Source organism: Lampris incognitus, chromosome 5 (assembly GCF_029633865.1).
Source record: "Lampris incognitus isolate fLamInc1 chromosome 5, fLamInc1.hap2, whole genome shotgun sequence".
NCBI lineage: Eukaryota > Metazoa > Chordata > Actinopteri > Lampriformes > Lampridae > Lampris > Lampris incognitus.
Genome location: NC_079215.1, coordinates 57,434,309 through 57,449,758, shown reverse-complemented (window position 1 = coordinate 57,449,758; position 15,450 = coordinate 57,434,309).

Genomic DNA, 15,450 nt, shown 5'->3' with positions numbered 1-15,450 from the left:
ATTCCTATGGGATGTAAAATAATAAAGATAATTCCTACCATCCCTCTGACTAGGAGGGATGGTAGGATAATGGCTCAAATGGCTCAAATCGGCTCTGTGCATAACTGTAGTCCAATGATGTCCTGTTTCTACTGCAGCGGATACCAGTTTCCTCTTTGTTGGCATGTGCTATTGACAATGGCATATTTTTCGCGATGCCTGCAAGATTTACCATGTATAAAGGTCAACGACATGCACAGAATTGTCGGCAAACTTTCACCTGCACCTACCAGCAAACGGGTGAAAAGTTTCAAGTTGCACATGAGCAGACGGAATTGTGGACGGACGGACGGACGGAATTGCTCCCTGCTCTGGTCGGTGAAGAGTCGTTGCCCGAATCGCCTCTCCAGTGCCATTGTCAAGGCTTGGAGGTCCCGCTGCTCAGCTGGGGCTAGGTCGAGGAGCACCTTGGCTGGTGTTCTACGCGCAGCATCCTTCCCGGAGGCTGGAGGGCAGTTGGTGCGGGCGGGCAGCAGGCGTTTCCCCGTAGTGGCCCTCCTGATCACTAGGGGGCAATCGGTAGCGGCGGCCAGCATGCGCTCCCCGGTGCTAGTCTTCCTGGCCTCTAGGGTTCGGTGGAGCCACGGTGCACCGGAGCCATAGGATGGGCTGGAAAATGTTCTGTTCATTTTGTGTTCATTGTTGTATTGATTGTTTGGAGATTGACTCGGACTGGGTAGATGACCATTTGGTGGACTGACTGTAGGACCGCGACTAACCCAGCCGCTGAGGATGCACAAGCCAGTGGATTCTTAGTGCCGGTCCCAAGCCCGGATAAATGGGGAGGGTTGCGTCAGGGAGGGCATCCGGCGTAAAATCTTTGCCAAATCAAATATGCGGATCATAAATAAGATTTCCATACCGGATCGGTCGAGGCCCGGGTTACTAACGACCGCCACTGGTACTGTTAACTAGCAGGGTGCCGGTGGAAACTATGCTACTGCTGGGCGAAGGAGAAGGAGAGGGGGACGGCATGTCCAGAGGCAGCGAGAGAGGAGGAAGGGTAGGCATGTGGTGGTGAGAGTAGGAACTTTGAATGTTGGCACTATGACTGGTAAAGGGAGAGAGCTGGCTGACATGATGGAAAGAAGAAAGGTAGGCATACTGTGTGTGCAAGAGACCAGGTGGAAGGGGAGTAAGCCCATGAGTATCGGAGGTGGGTTCAAACTCTTCTACCATGGTGCAAATGGGAGGAGAAATGGGGTAGGGGTAATTCTGAAGGAAGAGTATGTCAAGAGTGTGCTAGAGGTGAAGAGAGTGTCAGACAGAGTGATGAGTATGAAGCTGGAAATCGACGGTGTATTGCTGAATGTTTTAAGCGCATATGCCCTGCAAGTTCGGTGTGAGATGGAAGAGAAAGATTAATTTTGGAGTGAGTTGGATGACGTGGTAGAGAGGGTACCCAAGGAGGAGAGAGTGGTGATTGGTGATGGGAACAGAGGCGATGGGTAGGTATGGTGTCAAGGAGACAAATGTGGAAGGACAGATGGTGGTGGATTTTGCGAAAAGGATGGAAATGGCTGTGGTGAATACACATTTCAAGAAGAGGTAGGAACACAGGGTGACGTACAAGAGTGGAAGAAAGTGCACACAGGTGGACTATATCTTATGTAGAAGGCTCGATCTAAAAGGGATTGGAGACTGCAAGGTGGTGAGAGGGGAGAACGTAGCTAGGCAGCATCGGATGGTGGTCTGTAGGATGACTTTGGAGACCAAGAAGAGGAAGCGAGTGAAGGCAGAGCCGAAGGTCAAATGGTGGAAGTTGAAGAAGGAAGACTGTTGTGTGGAGTTCAGACAGGAGTTAAGACAGCCACTGGGTGGTAGTGAAGAGTTGCCGGATGGCTGGGCAACCACTGCAGAAATAGTGAGGGAGACAGCTAGGAAGGTACATGGTGTGTCATCAGGACAGGGGAAGGGAGACAAGGAGACTTGGTGGTGGAATGAGGAATTACAGCTAATTATACAGAGGAAGAGGTTGGCAAAGAAGAAGTGGGATAGTCAGAGAGATGAAGAAAGTAGACAGGAGTACAAGGAGACGCAGTGTAAAGCAAAGAGAGAGGTGACAAAGGCAAAGGAGTATGGTGAGTTGTATGACAGGTTAGACACTAAGGAAGGAGAAAAAGACTTGTACCGATTGGCTAGACAGAGGGACCGAGCAGCGAAGGATGTACAGCAAGTTAGGGCGATCAAAGATAGAGATGGAAATGTGCTGATAAGCGAGGAGAGTGTGCTAAGAAGGTGGAAGGAGTACTTTGAGGGGCTGATGAATGAAGAAAATGAGAGAGAGAGGTGGTTGGATGATGTAGGATAGTGAACCAGGAAGTTCAGTGTATTAGCAAGGAGGAAGTGAGGGCAGCTATGAAGAGGATGGCGAGTGGAAAGGCAGTTGGTCCTGATGACATACCTGTGGAGGCATGGAGATGTCTAGGAGAGATGGCAGTGGGGTTTTTAACTAGATTGTTTAACACAATTTTGGAAAGTGAGAGGGTGTCTAAGGAGTGGAGAGGAAGCGTACTGGTACCGATTTTCAAGAACAAGGGCGATATGCTGAACTGTAGCAACTACAGAGGTATAAAGGTGATCAGCCACAGCACGAAGACATGGGAAAGAGTAATAGAAGCTAGGTTAAGAGGAGAGGTGACGATTAGCGAGCAGCAGTATGGTTTAATACCACGAAAGAGTACCACAGATGCGATATTTGCTTTGAGGTTGACGGACAAGATCAGGCAGGAGTCTCCATGGGGTGATGTCGAGAGTGGGGTGAAGGTTGAGGAGAGCCTGGAGGTATGCACAGGAGAGATAGGAATGAAAGTCAGTGGGAGCAAGACGGAATACCTATGCGTGAATGAGAGGGAGGACAGTGGAATGGTCAGGACGCAAGGAGTGGATGTGACGAAGGCATACGAGTTTAAATACTTGGGGTCAAGTGTCCAAAGTAACGGGGAGCATAGGAGAGAGGTGAAGAAGAGAGTGCAGGCAGGGTGGAGTGGGTGGAGAAGAGTGTCAGGAGTGATTTGTGACAGAAGGGTACCAGCAAGAGTTAAAGGGAAGGTTTACAAGATGATTGTTACGGGGTCTCAAATGAAGACCAGAGGCCAGTGTAGCGAAACCCAAAGGACAGACAGACAAAAGAGCACCGGGATATCCCGAAGAGCGATTTTAATGCAGGAAAACTAAACAACACTGCCACAGGGAAAATAACAGGGGAACCTCAGGTGGGGATTGTTGAGACGATGTGCGTGCGCCTGGCTACCAAAGTCCGAATCCGTAGAGCGAGGGGTTGTCCGAGGAAGTTCGGGTCAAAGATCTAGGAAGTCAAGTCCGAAAGGAGGGGTCCAGGTAGAGAGACACGGAGGGAGATCTCTGGAGAGGTCCGGGGAAAAACGTGAAGGTCGCTGGGTACGAGGAGCGAGGGAGACGCGGGGAGCCGTGGAGGGGGGTCTTGGGAGGAAAAAGAGAGACACGAATATAGACACTGGGGAATAAACAGAATTGCAAGAGGGCAAGGATCGCTGGAGGGCTTGTCAGAGCTTTACCGCAGGGTTCAGTACGTCGAAGGACGGAGAGACGTTCTGTGAGGCTTCTTGTAGAAGGCTGCCTGATTGCCGCAGGTGTGCCTGATAGATGATGGCCAACACCTGGAGCAGCACAGCGCTCGTCTCCTCAGAGCACGAGCCGAGCGCTCGGATGTTTCCGGCACGTCCGAGCTGTGGGAGTGGCTTGAACGTGCAGGGGAGGCAGCTCAGGGCGGTGTAACCACAACAATGGTTGTGAGACCAGCTACATATGTTATATGGTTTGCAGACAGTGGCACTGACGAGAAGACAGGTGGAGCTGGAGGTGGCAGAGCTGAAGACGCTAGGATTTTCACTGGGAGTGATGAAGAAGGACAGGATTAGGAATGATTATAATACAAAACCCAATTCCAATGAAGTTGGGACGTTGTGTAAAACGTAAATAAAAACAGAATACAATGATTTGCAAATCCTTTTCGACCTTTATTCAATTGAATACACCACAAAGACAAGATATTTAATGAGAAAAAGAGAACAAATCTCTCTGACCAAGGCACTCCGCGTAATTAAAATGTCTTTATTGAAACTTAGACATATCCAAAAAGGACCTAAAAATGCCCACGCGTAGCGGCTCGGGCCTTCTTCAGGGCCCTGAGCATTTTTAGGTCCTTTTTGGATATGTCTAAGTTTCAATAAAGACATTTTAATTACACGGAGTGCCTTGGTCAGAGAGATTTGTTCTCTTTTTCTCATCTGAAACTACTAACCTTGGACCAAAGAGCACCCAACAAAAATATATTACTTAACTACAGAGAGGACTGAGCACGCCACTGACTCCAAACACATACAAGATATTTAATGTTCAAACTGATAAACTTTGTTTTTTTGCAAATATTCACTCATTTTGAAATTGATGCCTGCAACACGTTCCAAAGAAGCTGGGACAGGGGCATGTTCACCACTGTGTTACATCACCTTTCCTTTTAACAACGCTCAATAAGCGTTTGGGAACTGAGGACACTAATTGTTGAAGCTTGTAGGTGGAATTCTTTCCCATTCTTGCTTGATGTGCGACTTCAGTTGCTCAACAGTCCGGGGTCTCCATTGTCGTATTTTGCGCTTCATGATGCGCCACACATTTTCAATGGGAGACAGGTCTGGACTGCAGGCAGGCCAGTCTAGTACCCATACTCTTTTACTACGACGCCACGCTGGTGTAACACGTGCAGAATGTGGCTTGGCATTGTCTTGCTGAAATAAGCAGGGACGTCCCTGAAAAAGACGTCGCTTGGATGGCAGCATATGTTGCTCCAAAACCTGCATGTACCTTTCAGCATTAATGGTGCCTTCACAGATGTGCAAGTTACCCATGATGCCATGGGCACTAACACCCCCCCCCCCATACCATCACAGATGCTGGCTTTTGGACTTTGGGCTGATAACAATCTGGATGGTCCTTTTCCTCTTTAGCCCGGAGGACACGACGTCCATGATTTCCCTAACCAATTTGAAATGTGGACTCGTCAGACCACAGCACACGTTTCCACTTTGCATCAGTCCATCTCAGATGAGCTCGGGCCCAGAGAAGCCACGGCGTTTCTGGGTGTTGTTGATATATGGCTTTTGCTTTGCACGGTAGAGTTTTAACTTGCACTTGTAAATGTAGCGACGAACTGTGTTAACTGACGATGGTTTTCCCAAGTGTTCCTGAGCCCACGTGGTAATATCCTTTACAGAATGATGTCGTTTTTTAATGCAGTGCCGCCTGAGGGGTCGACGGTCACGGGCATTCATTGTTGGTTTTCGGCCTTGCTGCTTACGTGCAGAGATTTCTCCGGATTCTCTGAATCTTTTGATGATATTATGGACTGTAGATGATGAAATCCCTAAATTCCTTGCAATTGTACATTGAGAAACGTTGTTCTTAAACTGTTGGACTAGTTGCTCACGCAGTTGTTCACAAAGTGGTGAACCTCACCCCATCCTTGCTTGTGAACGACTGAGCCTTTCGTGGATGCTCCTTTCATACCCAATCATGACACTCACCTGTTTCCAATTAACCTGTTCACCTGTGGAATGCTCCAAACAGGTGTTTTTTGAGCATTCCTCAACTTTCCCAGTCTTTTGTTGCCCCTGTCCCAGCTTTTTTGGAACGTGTTGCAGGCATCAAATTCAAAATGAGTGAATATTTGCAAAAAACAATAAAGTTTATCAGTTTGAACGTGAAATATCTTGTCTTTGTAGCGTTTTCAATTGAATATACGTAGGTCGAAAAGGATTTGCAAATCATTGTATTCTGTTTTTATTCACGTTTTACACAACGTCCCAACTTCATTGGAATTGGGGTTTGTAGAAGGACCACTCAAGTTGAGACAAAGCAAGAGAGGCAAGATTGAGATGGTTTGTACTTGTGTGGAGGAGAGATGCTGGGTATATTGGGAGAAGGATGCTGAATATGGAGCTGCCAGGGAAGAGGAAATGAGGAAGGCCAAAGAGGAGGTTTATGGATGTGGTGAGGGAAGACATGCAGGTGGCTGGTGTGACAGGAAGATGGAGAAGACAGGAAGAAATGGAAACGGATGATCCGCTGTGGCGACCCCTAACGGGAGCAGCCGAAGGTAGTAGTTGTAGTAGACTGTAGGACCGTGACTCATATGTATCTGTAATGACCTAGGTGGGGGAAGCCATTGTTCGGCAACTATTGGGGAGGGGCAGAATAAAGGTGCACTCCAGGGGTCATGCGGTGTATGGGACACAGGAGCTGCCATTCCAAAATGCATCCTTGCCTGTCCTTTCCCATCAGTTCCGTTCGGTTCTGACGGGGTGTTAAAATTGAATAGCTCTCTCGGGGTCGCGTGGTGTATGGGACACGAGACTTGCAAATAAGAGACCTCTCTCCGTTCTTCCACACTGGCTGGCCACAACATCCCTGGCTCTGCCGAATGACAAGCACTAAGCAAGTATGGACTTGGCTAGAACTTGGATGGTAGACCCCCTGGGAAAACTGAGTTGCTGCTGGAAGTGGTGTTGGTGGGCCAATAGGGGTAGTCTTTCTTCTGGTCCTAATCCGAATGCCCAAGTGCAGTGACGGGGACACTGTGCCGCAGGAGATGCCGTCCTTCAGATGAGACGTTAAACCCAGGTGCTGACTCACTGTAGTCATTATCGATCCCATGGCACTAGTCACAAAGAGTAGGGGGTTCACCTGTGTGCTGGCAAAATTCCCAGCCTGCCTCTCTCCACCTGGTCACCTAATCATCCCTCTGTGTAATTGGCTCAATGACTCAATGATTCCTCCCTCTCCACCTCAAGATGATGTGTGGTGAGTGTTCTGGTGCATAATGGCTGCACCCAGGTGGTGCTACACATTGGTGGTGGTTGAGGTGAGTTTCCCCCTTCACTGTTAAGTGCTTTGAGTGTCTAGATAATGCACTATATAAATGTAATCCATTATTATTATTCTTTGAAGTCTGAAAAAGCTGGTGTGTGTGTATGTGTGTGTGTGTGTGTCACTTTCAATGCTAATTAGCTTGTAAAACACTTTGAGAGGCTGTTGCAGCTAGAAAAGCGCTATATAAAATGCAACTTGATTGATTGATTGATTGATTGATAGCTTCTGGTGCATGTGCGTGTGCGTCCTCGTGCGTATTTGGACACGTTGGGGAGTCGCCGGGGGCGGGCCTTAGGGGCGTTGATTTAATTTGAGCGGTCAGGGGGTGGGGCTTAGGAATGCCATCAATATCTCAGGGGGCTTAGCTTGCATTTGATTGGTCAGAGAGTGGTATGTAAGGCAGTGATTGCTTCTAATTGGTCAAGGGGCGGGACTTAGGGTCGGGTGCTTACTTCTGATTGGTCAAGGGCGGGGCTTAGGGGTCATAAATCACTCAAATCGTATGATATGCGATCTTCTCATATTAGAATGATGTACTGGAGCTTTAGATGTTGCCTCTGTCCTCCCTCTGACGTGCAGGTGCATCTGCTGCCCTCACCAAGACTTAGTGTATGTGTGTAGGATTCTAAGAGGCCTGTGATATATTGTGTTTGGCTCCCAAGGTGAAAGGGACAGACAGGAGCCAGAAATTAATTCAAGCTGTGGTGTAATGAGGGTGTTCCCAGACTTCCCCGGTGAATAAAGACAAACGGCTTTTGTTTGTGTCAGCTTTACCTTCCAGCGTCAGTATCTCCAACAGTGCCATTTCATGTCCAAGTCCCATCTGCCATCGCTATAGAAAACAGCCAAAAAGTGAAATCAACTTTAATCGAAGAAGGAAACTTGTAAGGGACATGATGCTATCATATGCTGGTGGAAGCCATTTCTGGGGACAGGGGCGGGGGGTTGGGGTTGGTGGATGTGAGATGACAATTCTGTCGCCTCTCGTCAAAATTCTTTTATCGAATTCAACCAACAAATATCCTGCCTCAAACCACTTGGCTTCTTGCTTGATGAATGAAGAGAAATAAAAAGTCAGCAAAGGCCAAATGAGATGTTTCTCTCTGCCGATGGAAGCCGTTGTGTGGGGGTTTCATCAAATTAAAGAGTGTTTACCTGTCAGGGTCCACAAAACAAGAGACAGAGTGGATGTGACTGTAAGTGCCATCTCACAGTGCCATGAGGTCATCCAATCATCACAGCAATAATTAAGCCTGCCCTCAGGGGAGTCCCCCCTTCACACTCCTCACCAGATAGAGAGCGGTGATGGACAGGAGCAAATTACTGCAGCCACAGAAGGAGAGGGAAGCCGCATCCCTCACTAAACAAAAAGGTGATAGGATGGAGGGACAAATGTTTCTACAAGAAGAAGAGCTGACATATCATGGCAACAAGTTTTGGTACGGGCGCAACCACCACATCTACAATACCATTTATTCATGGGGAGAAAGCAAAATTGTTGTGGCCCGGCCCCGCCCCACACCCGACACTTTAATCTGGCCCACATACTGCATGGAATGGTGGCACTTGGGCGGTCCGCTCCTGTTTGCCAGATCTGGGTCAGAACCAAGCCATAGCAATTCCGCATGTGCCATATATATTTGCCAAAGGTGGCCCATATTTGTTTTGTGATATTTGGGCCATATTCACCATTCATCACGCGGGCCACTTCAGGGTCACATCCAGATTACATGTTGCCCAGAGCGCCGCATATTTGCCAAAAAAGGCCCACATTTGATTTGGCATATCTGGGCCATATTTGCTAAATGTGTGCCACTTCAGGCTCACATTCATTTTGTCAGGGCCAGAAAAAGGCCATCAGTGCCGCATCATTGCCTGAAGTGGCCCACATCCGGGTGCTATCTGGGATAAGTTGTGTGAACATATCCCACATACGGCTTGCGGTGAGAGAAAGCCATACATAAGGGAAAGTCGCACATCCCTGCCGTGCATTGTCTAAACCTGGATGCAGAACTGTTGGGTGCCTGTCATCATGGCTGGTATACAAGCGGAGGCTGCGCCCTCCCCCTCCCTTACAGCCCCCCCCCTCCTTACAGCTTTAGTGGATGTGGAGGTGGCAGACGCAGTGTGTCAAAGCTGGATACAGCACTAGGTTTTCCAAATGCTCCCGGTCCAACTCTTTACTGAGCTGTAAAATTATAAGGAAGACCTGGGTCAAGGCAGCATTTACAAATCATATTCATATTTTTTAGCCTACATCATTTCGAGGTGGTTGGGATTTGCCACACACAAGAATGCAATTAGCCTCAGATGACATGGGGAAGTATCTGAATGTCAGTTTCATGTGCCGGGCCATGTGGCTCTTTCTAACTGCATTGTCTCATTACCCTGCCAGGTACGAAACACCATAGACGTTAAGACACATTACAAATACAAGTTAACCAAGACCCATAAGGTCTAGGCTAACTTGTATTCGATATATCCGCTTCCGGTGTGGGAAGATGGCTGCGTGAACTCACATTTGCGGCGGCCTCACCCAGTACAATCCATGCAGTGTCTTTGTCCATGTCTGCATCTTAAGTTTTGTCTTCGTTTGACAGCCAGGAGTGCTGGCGCTGGATCGGCTGGGAGAGCGGGGCAGGCTAAGCTAACTGCTAGCCCATGCAGACGGGTGGTTCCGATAACACCGAGGGCGGTCTGGCGGCGGCCTCACCTGGCGTTGACGGTGGTGTTTTGATGTCGTCGTGAGGAGTGGGGGGAGGTGTGCTGAGTGTGTCCGGCTGGGAGAGCTGGCGCTGGATCGGCTGGGAGAGCTTGGTCTGCTTCGTCCGGTGGGCCCGGGGACCACGGCCCTTGCGTGGAGCTGCGCCCGAGGAGGAAACGCCGTGGGCGGTCTAACAGAAGCGGAAGCGGAGCGGGCTAAGCTAACTGCTAGCCCATGCAGACCGGCGGTTCCGACAGTCATCCTGGCTGGCGTTCGTTCTCTTGGACAGTGAATTTTTTATTATTATTATTATTTATTTGTAGTTTAGATAGTTTGGGTATGTGTGTTCTTGTAGTTTTTGGATGTGTTTTTGTCTTCGTGTTGTGCTGCTGTGGGCTGGGGAAACGGCATTCCGTCTCATTACATGTACGCAAGTGCATGAAGTGAAACGACAAATGAAGTGTTCCTGATTCCTGATTAGATGGAACTGCTGCTGGGATAAAAGGCTGCGTGTGGAAAGTTATGCACACACACACACACACACACACACACACACACACACACACACACACACACACACACACACACACACACACACACACACACACACACACACACACACACTCATCTCATCATCAGCTGCTTCTCCGGGGTCGGGTCGCGGTGGCAGCAAGCTAAGCAGGGCACTCCAGACGTCCCTCCCCCCAGCAACGCCCTCCAGCTCCTCCTGGGGGATCCCAAGGCGTCCCCAGGCCAGATTGGACATGTAGTCCCTCCAGCGAGTTCTAGGTCTACCCCGGGGTCTCCTTCCAGTTGGACGTGCCCAGTTAACCTCCAAAGGAAGGTGCGCAGGAGGCATCCTAATCAGATGCCCGAACCACTTCAACTGGCTCCTTTCGATGCGAAGGAGCAGCGGCTCTACTCCGAGCTCAGACACATGCATGCACACAAATAGACACACACACGCCAACTGTCTGCCCAAGCACAGTAGTGCTCAGCCCAACAGACCGAGAGCCATTCAACCATCCTTTCCGAAAAGCTAACAAATACACTCTGACTATCCCCACAGTGTGTTTATGGAGGTGGTTTGTGTAAGCAATTATAAAGGTGACATCATGTTTATGAGTCCAAACAGATACGGATATTTGGTTCGGAATTTATTTTTAATGCTAGCCTCCCAACTTGGGCAGATTTTGGGTCCTATTCGCCCGCAACAGCCAATGAGAGCGAGCTGACTTTGCGTAGGACAATGTATTGTAGCGAGTTCGGGGGACAACGCAACCACAGGAACTGCCGCGGCCGGGAAGCGAACCCGTATCGCCCGCACCGCAGGAGACATCGCTAACCGCTCGACTAAAGGGTCAGACCCGCCAGCCAGTGGCCAGCATGTCTAATTATCCATGCACGTTACAGTATGAAACAAGCGGGAAAACGAATACATGGCGGGAGTGCAGGAACGAGGAGACGGAGAGATCGAGTCGAGTTAATTCCCTTTACTCACCACACAAAACAACACCGACACTCGCCGCAACCCGCTAACGGCTGGGCTGTCCACAACATGGCTCCACCTCCTAGGAACTCTAAACCGTGCCTACGTCATAACCGTCTTCCTTAAAGGAGCAGCAGCCTCGGGTGACTCCAGCCTCCATTTTGAATCGCCACAATTTCCGTTGTAACGTTTCTGTCCAATGTTCATTACTCTACAAGGATGTGCTGTTTGGTTTGTATGATGTATGCAACTCGGAACAAAAACAATCTCATGTTATAAATCTTCATTATTTTTAGCTAAATGTCACAATCACAGAAGTAAATTTTGTAAAAGAAAACCTTTATTCAATTTTTTTATAAATGAAGCGCAACAACACATAGACATGACTCAGCACTCTACAAACCCGGAAGCCTTAAAAACTATCGACGTGTCTAAACTATATAATTGTCTGACCTGCTGAACATCTCTTTATTTTATTTATTTTTTAATTCCTCTTTCTTTCATTTCACATTTTATTTACCTCATAACCTCTGGCACATATGTCTGTATATATTGGTGCTGATTGATTGATGTTGTTTATTCTTGCATTTTATTAATACAATTTGTAAAAAACAAAACAAACAAAAACAAAAAACAAGTGGAAAAATGATATGAATCGAATATTCACAGGTAGATTATTCAGATCAGAGGGAGATTTAAACATAAAGACTATTAGCTATTGATTTAGAGACTGCAGGAGCAGAAAAAAGAGCAGCACAGCATAGTGTCTCAGCTGATATTTAGGAGAAAGGTACCATAAACTGTTTCAAATAGTGAGGGCAATTGAAATGTATACGTTTGAAAATAAACTGCAGCCAATGTCACTTCTTATGATGGGAGAAGGCCAATTAAGTTTTATACGCATATGGGTTGGAGGACTTGTAGGGTTTTCTGGTTGTAGATAAAAGGTGTCATGTGATAGGCAGAGTACAACAATAGGTAAGAAAAATCATCTCAAGAATTCAGACAGACTGTTTTGATGTACAAAAATACATTTATTTGAAACAATTTCAAAGTGACACTATAGCGTAGAAATATCCAAATGAAGATGAAACTGAGCATTACTGACTGCATGGACTGCAGATTTTGTGCAATGATGAATATTACCGTTTGTCCACTGAAACATCATGAACGCAATTTCTCAAATCTTGTGTCACTCGTGATCCCGACCCTTCATAAGGTGTCTTATAAGGTGGTATTTAATAGGTTAAGAGAGACTGCAATTACCAATGGCCAAAGCAACCAAAACATGAACAATAAATAGGTGAAAAAGAGCCAATCATAGTGACGGCGCTACACTTGCAAAAAAACAAAAATAAAAAACAAAAGCATATTTCCTATTGAAAATTTTGTAGTACTTTATATTTTAGATGAAAGTGCAACCTTTTTAAAGCTTGTGTTTTGCTCTAAAATAAATAAATAAAAAAGATAATTGAATAAATTGGAAAATAAGTTATTGCTATGAAAAAGTTCTGGCTACTAGATCCGTGTGATGGTCATACATTCTCAGTTCATGGTTGACAAAGATGTCAGGTGTAGAACTTAATACTTCAGGACCACCTTCAGATATTTGTTCTTGACATGTGTTTATGGCGGCGCAGTGGTTAGCGCGGTCGCCTCACAGCAAGAAGTTCTTGGGTTCGAGCCCCGGGGTTGTCTAACCTTGGGGGTCGTCCCGGGTGTGCGAGAACATGCAAACTCTGTGTGGAGTTTGCATGTTCTCCCCGTGTCTGCGTGGATTTCCTCTGGGTGCTCTGGTTTCCTTCTACAGTCCAAAGACATGTAGGTCAGGCTGTACTAAATTGTCCCTAGGTGTGTGGTGTGGTGTGGTGTGGTGTGGTGTGGGGGGACTGTGTGATAGCCTGGCGGCCTGTCCAGGGTGTCTCCCCGCCTGCCGCCCAATGACTGCTGGGATAGGCTCCAGCATCCCCGTCACCCTAAGCGGTTCGGATAATGGATGGATTTGTTTTTTTCTGACATTCCACCAAATCCAGTTCTGTTAATCCTGTTAGTAAGTAGATGAGCAATGCTCAGATGACACTGGGCACAAATTAAGATGAATATCTAATGATTAACAACTCAATGCAAAAATCAAAGACAATCCAACAGTCTTTTTGCTGTAACATTTGTTACTGGAGCTTGGAATGGCTTTACAGTTAACACATCTACAATGCATGTTGCATTCAACTGCACGCACATGCACCAGCCTGTCTCGTGGCTGGTTGTGTGCTTACTTCGACACAGGATTGTGGGGCAACTCCGTATGGAGGATTTCTTGACTAACCATCAACTGATCTCTGCTCATCGTTCCACTGGCTGCATCTGCTGCTGGAAGTCCAGCAGTCACCGGCTGCCTGGCTGCCTGGCTGCTGGCAGTGTCGGAGGGCTGCAGAACACAGCATGCGCAGAGAGTTGCATGCTGACCGCCTGCTGCTCCTCTGTGTCAATTAAACTGAGGCACAGCACAAGCTGAGCGCGGATGTGGTTTTTGAGAAAAACTGAATGGTGTTAGGAAGGGTGGCTAGCTGACACCAAGTAAACTTGGATGCATCTGGGTTCTTTTACTGTACCCTATAAAATGTAACAAACGAATGTGATGCAACAACATTCAGGTTTGTACAGTTTAACACAAATGATGTACTGACCTGTGTTTTTGGGTTGTTTAGGGTATTTTGGGCCCAAATATAGCACGTTATGTTTTTTATTTATGTTATGTTATGTTGTCATATTTTGGTATGTATTTTATGTATGTCATGTGAAGTATGTTATGTTATGTATTTTATGTTACGTATGCTATGTTATGTATGTTATGTTGTGTGTTATGTATGTTGGTTGTTATGTATGTTGTGTGTTGTTATGTGTGTTATGTATGTCATGTGTGTTGTTATGTATGTTATGTTGTTATGTGTGTTATATGTGTTGTTATGTATGTTGTGTTATGTATGTTATGAATGCTATGTATGTCATGCTATGCATGTTATGTATGCTATGTTATGTATGTTCTGCATGTTATGTATGTTATGCTGTGTGTTATGTTATGTATGTTATGTTATGAATGCTATGTTATGCATGTTATGTTTATCGTGTTATGCTATGTAATGTTATGTTATGTTATGTTATGAATGTTATGTATGCTTTTTATGTTTGGGTTAATGCTCCTCTCTGTGCACCTGCACTGCAGCTACCCACTGCTCCTAGCACCACAGCTAGCATGGCTTAAACGCAGGGGATGAATTTCCCCCCGGGTGTTAACTAAGTTAATATTGTTAGATAAATAACACTGTTGAGTGAATTTCTCCTCTAATGGAAGGGTAATGTCAGGATCAGATTAACTGCAATGAAGTGATAACCATAAATCTCTATTAAAATGACAGCGATGACAAACTTTTCTATCTATCTATCTATCTATCTATCTATCTATCTATCTATCTATCTATCTATCTATCTATCTATCTATCTATCTATCTATCTATCTATCTATCTATCTATCTATCTATCTATCTATCTATCTATCTATCTATCTATCTATCTATCTATCTATCTATCCTGCGCGCTTGCTATTAAAATGAAATGAATTTTAAGGAATTGTAAAAGACAAACAATAGACAAACAATAAATGTAGTTGAAAAGAAAATTTTACACATCAGCAATCATTTTGTCAGAACAGGTGAACCCCATTTTTTAAGTGGTGGATGTCAGTTGTGAATGACACTGTCCACACGCCTCCCCATAAGAAGAGCTGAGGTAAATTTGATCAATAGTAAATTTGATGTTTGTCTATACCATAAACCTATTGTTGAAACCGATATTTCAGAGGACAAATGTAATACTCTCATGAAGCTAATTGCAAATAATGTTTGGCAAAAGTAGGTTTTAAGGGTGTAATGCCTGTAAAAATATTTAAATGCACGTAGCGAATCTGGGGGCGGCCGGGAACCGCCGCAGCCAGGACGCGAACCCGGATCTCCCGCACCACGGGCGACTACGTTAACCAGTCAACTAAAGGGTCCGACCCGCTAGCCAAGGGCTAGCGAGTCTATTTATCCGTGCACCTTACACTCCCCCCTTCCTTCGGGGAGCGCGTCCCCGCGCTTCAGCATATCAGCTCCCTCACGTCTCTGGGCGCACGCGCTTCCAATGGCCTCACCATCCCACTTCTGACACCAGTGTAGCAAATTCGGGGAGCAGTCCGGGAACCGCCGCAGCCAGGACGCGAACCCGGGCCTCCCGCACCACGGGTGACTACGTTAACCAGTCGACTAAAGGGTCCGAT